Source organism: Ursus maritimus, unplaced genomic scaffold, assembly GCF_017311325.1.
Source record: "Ursus maritimus isolate PB19 unplaced genomic scaffold, ASM1731132v1 scaffold_29, whole genome shotgun sequence".
In the NCBI taxonomy this organism is placed as follows: Eukaryota; Metazoa; Chordata; class Mammalia; order Carnivora; family Ursidae; genus Ursus; species Ursus maritimus.
Window position 1 is genome coordinate 11,010,739 of NW_024425452.1, and position 9,118 is coordinate 11,019,856.

At 47.2% G+C, this 9,118-nt stretch overlaps 1 long non-coding RNA gene across 1 annotated transcript; it reads right to left on the minus strand.

Annotated features, from left to right (window-relative positions):
* Positions 1 to 4,674: 4,674 nt before the first annotated feature.
* Positions 4,675 to 6,572, minus strand: LOC103664005. The gene is made up of 2 exons (XR_568901.2): positions 6,423 to 6,572; positions 4,675 to 5,788 (listed from the first exon to the last, which is right to left on the minus strand). It is a non-coding gene; the product is annotated as an uncharacterized LOC103664005 (long non-coding RNA).
* Between the last annotated feature and the right edge of the window lie 2,546 nt (positions 6,573 to 9,118).

A 9,118-nucleotide genomic window follows, 5' to 3' on the forward strand; every position in this document is an offset into this window, starting at 1 on the left:
GCTCAGCCTCGGGAGGGAGCGGGACACCGGGTGAGTCAGCTGTGTGGCCTTACACTCAGCACTCTCCCAGTCCTGGCTCAGGAATCGTACCTTATATGGACTTGGGCTCAAGAAGGCAGTCCCACTGATTTGTATTGGAGCTCCCTTAACACTGCATTTTGGGATTAGGTCATCGTTACTAGGAAAAGGGAGACCCCAGAAAGGTTGGTGAGCATGAGGAAATCTGCCGATTGTGGTCTGGCAAGGGAAAGCTGAGAAGAGGGGGCAGCCCCATCCAGCCACACGCTCTGGGGAATGAAGGCCAGAGCCTGAGAAAGCAGTGGGAGGGACTCTTCGCAGCGGCTGCCAGGGGAGGGACTGGGCAGAGGACCAGCCCACTTCTGCAGACTCCGTTCTGCCTCTGGCTGGCTGGGGGCTGCTGGAACTTTATCCCCAGGCTGATCCTGACGAGGGGAAGAGCTCTGAAATTTCAGATATGAGAGACAGCTCCCCTGCCTGGGAGTGAAGGTGGCTCTGATGCTGGTGAATGGACAGGAGCCCCACTGATCCAGTGAGGGACAGACCAGGCTGCGAGTTATCCTGAAGTGGAGATGGGTTCACCCGGGGAAAACACAGCTGGTTAACCTCCAGCCTGGGGCAGCCCAGTGTGACGCAGCCAGGCTGTGGGAATGCAGGGAAGCAGGAGAGGAAAAGGAGGTTGGGGAGTGATCTGGGAAAGTGGCTTTTAATAGATGGCCAATAAATTGGATCCAATGGGTTAAGATTAACCAACTTTTGTCATTGTTGCTTCAGCAATCTGTATGCTTTAACTTTTTTTTTAAGCTTGAATTATTTCATGACACTTCTCTCTCCATATACCCCCTGATTTTGTTCAAAAGACCAGAACTGTGGAACAATCTATCGCTGTGAGAAGGAACTACTCCATATGCAAAACACAGACAAATCTCACAAACATACTGTGAAGTGAAAGAAGGCAGACACAAAAGAGTACTGTGAAATCCCATTTCTAGCAAGCTCGGAAACAGGCCACACCAATCTGCGATGTGAGGAGTCAGGATAGTGGTTCCTTTGTTGGCATTAGCAACTGGGAGGGCAGGAGGGCTTCAGGGGTGCTGGTGATGTACCAATTCTTTGTGTGGGTGCTGCTTACATGGCTATAGACACGCTGAGCTGTCCACTGAGGGACACATTTCTGTATGTATGCTATATTTCAATCAAGTTTCCTTTAAAAAGAACCAGAATGTAATCTTTGAAAGAAGTGGCGACAGGAAGAATAAATTCCTGTGTGCCAACCACAAGGAAGTCTCTGAGGGTTGGTGTGACAGAACGGCACTCCCCCCATCCAGGGCAAAGAGAAGACAGGATTTCCAACTGCACCCTGTTATCCGCTGCTGGTCTAGGAAGCTGAGCTCCCCTGCACCTCACTTTCTCTGCTGCAGAACAAATAGGTTGGAATCAATTGCATGGTCTCGGCGAGAAGATTCCTCTTTCTTACCTGTTCCAGGGGAGACGGAATAGGATTCCATGTTCATTTTGCCTCTCATGTGATCTTCTTTTGGAGGAATGATCTTCAAGCTTGGTGAGGTCACAGATCGCTTTTTACACTGTCAAAATGTGCACACGTACACACACACATACACACACACGTGCACACCTAGGGGTATGGGGTTCCTCTCAGTACCCTTTATCCATCATCAGCCTCAAACTTCCCACACGTCTCCTTCTTCACCTTCACCATCCTTGATCTGTATTCGTTTCCTAGGGCTGCCATACAATGTGCCACCGACTGGATGGCTTAGAACTACAGAAATTTTTTGTCTCACAGGGATGAGGTCTACAAGTCCAAAATCAAGGTGCTGGCAGAGCCATGCTGTCTCCGATGTCTCTCTCTGAGCTTCTGACAGCCACCAGCATTCCTTGGCTTGGAGAGGATCATTCGAATCCTCCGTGTTCATGTGGCGTTCTGTGACTTCCCCCACACGATCTTCCCTCTGTGCTTGTCTATGTCCATGTGACACCAGTCCTACTGGATTAGGGTCCACCTGAATGACCTCATTTTAACTCGATGACCACTTTCTGAGGTACTAGGGGCTAGGACTTCAACAGATATTGGGGGGGGTGGACACTAAAAGGTTTCAGGAAAACCTAAAGTAGCCCCCAACTCCATGTCCAGCCAGGAAGGGTTAAGGATCCCAGGTGAAGACCAACCACCAAGAGACTTGGATAGTGATACCATCCTATGCCTGTAAAGTGCTTCCCACTCCCCAAGCACTTGCATAATTATGAAACCATTTGATTTTTCACAGTAAGAAAGGCAGAGATGCAGGCTTGGGTTGGAACCTCAGCTCCATCTGTTTTAGCTGCTCAACCCTGAGCGCACTGCCTCTCTACCTCAGTTTCCTATCTGTCAAAAAGGGATGTGGTGAGAATCAAGCGAATTAGCATGAGCACTTCCAACACTGCCTGGTACTGGTACGCAGTTAGCATCAATAAATGTTAGCTACCAGAACAAAGAGCCCAATAGTGTCGCCTGCGTCTTACAGATGAAGAACCTGGGGCACACAGGCTAATTCAAAGCAGATCCAGAACTGAAACTCTCGGGCCTTCTGGGATATAGCACTGACTCGTCAGGCTATCTGGCATGACTCGCTGTCCATTTTTAGGTAAAAATAACAACAATGACAGTGCTACCTTTTACTGAGCCCTTACTAAGCGCCAGGCACTGTGCTAAGTGCTTTATACTCAGCATCTCATTTGATCCTCATAATGACCTAGGAGGCAGGTATTGTCCCCATTTTAGAAAGGGCAAATTGAGGCCTAAAATTTCAGGAAGTGAAGTTGGATCGCCGCACTAGTTTGGATGCCAGTCTCTGCAATGCCAGGGCCTGAGTGTTTGACTTCTTGTGCTCCACCACCTCCAGAAAGAAAACCAGCATGGTTGCTGGCTTTATCCACAAGCAGGGGTTGCCAGGATGAACAGGGTGATGTGAGTATGCTCCCCAAGGGTCAAGAAGAAGCCACTCTTAACCATCCTTCCCCTTTCCCCCTGCTGCTTCAAGGACTGCACCCCAAGAAGTGTCCCAGATCCTTCCAGGGAAGAGTTTGCAGATCAGTCCCCAGGAGCTTAGGAAGCCAGGCATCGGAATGAAGAGGCACCAGAGAAGAGCTCGTTGACCAAGCCAGAGGGATTGTCAGATGCTGCCAAAAAGACAGAGGAGGCCCCAGGGCCAGAACCAGAGGGAGCCGTGGTGCCTGGCACAAAGGCTTTGTGACACCTCTCAAGTCTGTGAGGGGAGAGGGGAATGATTTGACAGAGAACCCCAGGTGCTTCCTGTCCGAGAAGGGAGAGCACCACTCCTCCCAGGTGGTTTCAGAAGGCTGCCCGGGGACAGCTGCCTGGTTTGGGGAGGACTAATGAAAGCAGTCCTTTGGGGGCCCGGGCTGGTCCCACATCCATCCCGATGACCACACATGGTTGTGGCTGGCAGCCCAGACAGACACGACTGTTTTGGCTTCTGTCATTTCTTTTTCTCCCTGTATGGGCAGCACTGTACTCAGAGTCCTTGATCCCAGCTAGCCTGATTAGGGGCCTCAGGATCCCAAGCGCCCTGCCTGTGCCTCTTGGGGCCCCCTGGTGGACGAGCAAAGGTTCCATGAATCATTGGAGTCCTCAAGGAAGGCCGGTGTGGTTGTGGAGAAGAGGGAGAAAGAGGAGGGGAAAAAAAATCATTGTGGATTTTCCCCCAACAGAATTTAAAGAGCTCTGTTGTGAATCTCTCTCTGGTCCCCAACTGGGGTGAATGATTTCCTATGACTTCAGGATCCACAAACACAACAGCAGACCCCGGAATGGACTTTGCGGGGGTAGGGGAGCAAAGTGGAGGGCTGGCCTCTTCCCTTGACCTTCCATTTGGAGCACCCCACAACTCTCAGGACCTTTAGAAAGTAACACATTTAGAGTTTTCCCAAAAGAATGTGAGCTGTGGCCTGAGGAAAAGGTGTTTACTCCCACGGAGGTGGGATTTTTATTGCTGGTTTCAACATCAAGGAGGTGTGAACGTTATGGACAAATCCTGACAATCAATACCACCTGAGGAAGTCCAGAAAGGGGGCCCACAGGCCAGTGCTTCTCACACGTGAGCCGTGCAGCTCGGAAGCACCTGGGGATCTCGTGAAAATGCAGATTCGCAATCAGTAGGTCTGGGGTGGGGCGCGAGAGTCTGTGTTCTCTGCGTGCCCCTGCTGCTTGCTCTATGACCACTCGGGACTAAGAAATAATCCAGTGCTTTTCTTGGCATTGCCCTCCATACACACCTCCCCTCGCCAAAAACAAAATAAAACAGGGAAACCTTATTGCCTGGAAGTGTCTTACATAATCCCAGATAATTGGGAAGGGACTGCCATACCGTATTTAGAATTTTAATCTGCTCCCTCTCCGGCCAAGAATGGGCTTACTCTTGATCGGGTCAGAGGGTCAGGCAAAGGATGAAGAAAGTTCCATGGAAGCTTGGGCAATGTTATAGAACAAGCAGAAACAACATATCACAACTACTGTTTTTGCTCTGAAATATATTCTTAAAGGTGGCTTTGACTGATATATATGCATAAAAATACTAGAAAACATAATTAAAGGCAAATTTTAGTTGTTCTTTGTGTTTTTCTCCATTTCCCAAATTTTCTACAAGCCAATAGATATATATATATTTTTTTTTTTTTTTTGAAGGCTAAACTTGAAACATGCTGTGCTGTCAAAATTTCTAAGGCCTTTCCCCTGGTGCTAGGAACCAGAATGGAATCTGATGTACATACAGGTACATTCTGCGGATAACTAAACCTTTGGGGTGGGGTAGGACAAGAATCTTCTGGTGCTTAGGAGACCAAGAGGGAGGGCAAGTCATCAGTGAACCACTATTCAGCATGGGAAGGAGCACAGAGAAGGCTTATGAGGAGCACCCAGTCTCTGCCTCCTGAGGTCATGCTGACCGCTTGCTGGCCCAAGGTCTGATTTATTTTAGTTTCCATGGCTTTGAGCAAGGCCAATTTGCACAATGATGGTCTGGCATCTTGATCCGTGTTTACAAATCAATGAACAGACTACCTAAATCAACGAACTGTGATCTTGCGCATTTTATAGATGAGAAAAACCAAGTTGGGCGGGGGGAGGTTGCAGAGGGTGAAAGTAATCGTGGAAATGGAAACTTCATAACTCGGTTTCCCATCCCATGGCACTTCCTTTAAATCAGGGATTCCCAATCTTCAGAACTGCAAGGGCAGCATAACTCTGGATAAACACACTCCTCACTTATCAGCATGGTGCTTTGTATACAGTGGGTGCTTGGTTTTTGAATACACTAATGTTTCTTTCATAATGGCCTGAGCATAGAGCACAGAGCAATTTTAGGAAATGGCCATCCTTCCCACTGGTAGCAATAAGCTTTGCAAAGAGGTTTGCACAGGCAGTCACCCCAGAGCTATCTGTTAAATGGAATAAAAGATTATTGAAGCAAAAAGATTTAAGAGGACTGAAATAACAAAACAGATTTTTAAGAAACGGGAAAAGGGACTACTCTAAATGTAGCAATAGTCTTTTCTATTTAAATATATAAAATGGCTTTATAGGTTTCAAGCACGTGATTTCTAATGTTCGAGGAGATAAAATTCCAGGAGGGCCCATTCCTTGATCTCTCTGCCCACTGTTCGGGAGTGAAGACTGGTCTTCTGTTGGCATTTTGGCTGCTTTGTGCCAGTCCCACTCAGTTTTTGATATTCTTTATCCTTCATGCTTGGGCTGCAAAGGTAAATATAAGCAACAGTTTGCTCTTTTTGTCTCCAGTCTTTATTCCTCTAGGTCCTTTATTCCCTTGACCATGACTCTTCCCATCAGATGTCCACTATTTTCATGGCTTCTCCAGAAAAAAGGAAAAAGTCCTTTATACAGAGGTACAAACAACTGATAACAATTTAAAGCAGCACAGATACGTTCTATCCCAGGCCAAACCAAGAACAGACAAAACTTGCTCCTTCAAGATCTCCTTGACTATTTTTGATCCCCTGTTTTCAGGGTCAAGATGTCCCTGGCTTCAAGAGCACCTTTCTGAGACTCTCTATCAGCTCAGGAAAGGCTCCCTATCTGCAAACTTGCCCTGACTCCTATACTTCTCCCCTCCTCACCATCCCACCAAAATGTACCCAACCCTGTCCCCGCCTTCCCTGTCTTCATCATAAATTGACCAAATGTACCAACAGGTTCCCTTAATAGTGAGAATAGGGGGCAAGTGCATCGGTGAGATGGTAGACCAACCCTGCCCTTTGGCCCAGGAGCCCAATAAAGGTTAGTGACCGATGAGTTAGGCTGTGGCCTAGGTGGTCTTATAACAATTCCAAAGCACCTTCCTCCAGCCCTATGGGCATCAGTGACTCACCCGCAGTCTTGGAGGACCAAATTGCTCCCTAAGTGAAGCAGATGAAAACACAAAGTGGTATTAGCTGGGGTGGATCACTGCCCTTCCAGCGTGTTTGCATTGTCTACTTCTGATCCAAGGTCCCTGGCTGAGCAAATTGCTACGTGACCAATGAAATTTCTGCAGCAGTGGATTTGGCACATGCCCAAAGCTTCTGTCGTAATAAAGTGCACTCCCTGACTGCCTTGCTAACGGGAAGTGGGCTTTGCAGCATACATGCCACGTGCAGAGAACCAGAAGACCAGATGTGGGGCTCGGCACCTCTTTTCCTGGGCCAGAACCAACCCTGAGTCCCCACAAGTATGCTCTATGTTAATTCTACACTAACATCCAGAATTTTTTTTATGAGAAGCAGTCTGTTGTAGAGAAAAGCAGCTTGGGAGACTCTTGGACACCCTGACTTCCGGCGTGGGCTAGCACCAGCCGCTAATGCACACAGTGCTCCACTCATTTGCTGTTGAGGTAGCATGAGCTGCAGTTCTCAGACCCAGGTCACAAACATATGACCTTGAGAAGGGAACTTTCTGTCAGCAGGAGACAAGTCTGCCATCTTTGTCATACCAGGCTGCTGTGGTGAGTAGGTTGGAACTGTAAGGCCCCAGTGAGAGCATGGGTTGGGGGCTTGGTCAGGAGGGCCACACAGCCCCAAGAAATTTCTGGGGGATCCTCCTACAAAAACAGTCACCCAGATCTGACTCATTGGTAGTTCACTGAAGGCTACTGACAGGAATGGGTCTCTCACTCTAACCGAGGATGTCAGACTGGGGCAACTGGGGGAAATCTGTTCCTGGGATGTGTGTCTGTTTGGGGTGGGGGTGTACCATTGCCTTTCTGATCTGAGAATTAATGTGATGAGCCAAGAAAGACTCTTGGAAGGGTAAGGTACAGGCAAACATAAATGTGACCAGTTTACTTCTTAAATATTTATCAGCCTACACTTACTTATCTTGAGAGGCCATAGAGCACAGTGGTGAAACCCACAGTCTTTGGCACCAAACAGATCTGGGGTTTGAATTCCAGCCGTACTCACTGTGTGGTCTTGTGCAAGTTACTTAACTTTTCTAGGTCTCACTTCCCTTATCAGTAAGATAGAGATGATCATAATAAAACAGACTAGAGTTACTATGAAGACGGAATGAGCTAATACAATCAAAATGGTAGAACAGAGCATTCTTTACTAAGTGCTCAATATGTGTCTGCTCTAATCTTGGGAATAGGAAAGCTCATCATTTTTTGGTAAAAGTCAGGTGGATTTAGGTGTCCTTTATGTGCAATCAAATCCACCCCTTTTGGTGTACATTTCTACAAGTTTTAACAAACATATGCAATCAAGTAACCACTACCACAATCGAGATACAAGACCCCAAAAAGTTCCTTTGTGTCCCTTTTTCATCAACCCCTCTCCCCTGCCCTAACCCTAGGCAATACTGATCTGTTTGCTGTCCCTGTAGTTTTGCCTTTTCCTGAATGTCATATAAATAGAATCACACAATGAGTGGCAGAAAGCTCATCATTTTTAAAGGCTGACACATAGGTGGCATCCAATGAATTTCTAAGTATATTTAAAGAATCAAGTTACAATTTTCATTCCAAATCGGATGATATATTTCCTGTTGACTTACAGAAGAGGTATAATATTTCAAAATGCCTCCCGAATTAGTTCCTTTATGGGCAAGTGGATCTTTCTCACATGCTATCTAATCAGTCATTACATCTCAACCTTGAGGCTAGAGTTGGCAAGGAGAAGGATATAACATAAGGAGATCTCAGGTATTCTGAAAAGTGAAATAAAAGTTCTTACCTGAATGAAGAGTGGGAAGAGGAGCTAGAGTCACTTGAGGCAGGAAGTCAATTAGATGGTTCTCCATTTCTCTATTTTAGGGGAAGTCTGGGGAGTTGTCAGGAGTAACGCCAAGGGCAGGGGCATTTTGTTTGTTTTGTTTTGTTTTGTTTAATTTACGGCTTGGACTCTGGGTTGAGCTTGCCATGCAACCTGTCCTGCAGCAAGCATAGGACATAGCCTGTCTTAAGTAAACTTGGTGGCACAGTGACTGTCTCAGTTCCCATATGGTATGGAGGGGTTCCTGAAGTTCCTTCATGGAGTGAGAGGGAAGAAAGTAGCTGAGTTGAGAATGGCCTACTTTGACAAAGGGAAATGACCCTACAGCAGAGAGCATGGGCTAATCACTTAGACCAGGAGATAGATAGAAGACCGCTTCGAGGGGTTTAACACTAACAAGAGCCTGGAGAATCAACGTAGCCAGGAATCACCCCCAAACCCTGGTTAAGAGGCCAGTTTTGAAACACAGCCACAGTCGACTTAGCTGTATGCAAAGGTCAGGAGGGAAGACAGTGGGCAATGGCGGGGATCAAAGAATCCAGGGACGCTTCTTGGATTCCAAACATCTCTACTATAGTTCCAAGATATTCAGTTCACACACCCCTCCCCACAATCCCATCTTGTGGAAAGCACAGGAGAGGGCAAGGACACTGGCAAGACTAAGCCTTCTCCTTCAAGCCCTGTTTGCATTGTTGTAGCAGACTAAGGGGACTCCGTGGGCGAGGGCTTGTGAGAAATTCACAAGTTGTTTTCCTAGCCCACTGGAACATAAGGTGTGTGCCTCTCCAGCCCCAGTACACTCCCATTACAATTTCAC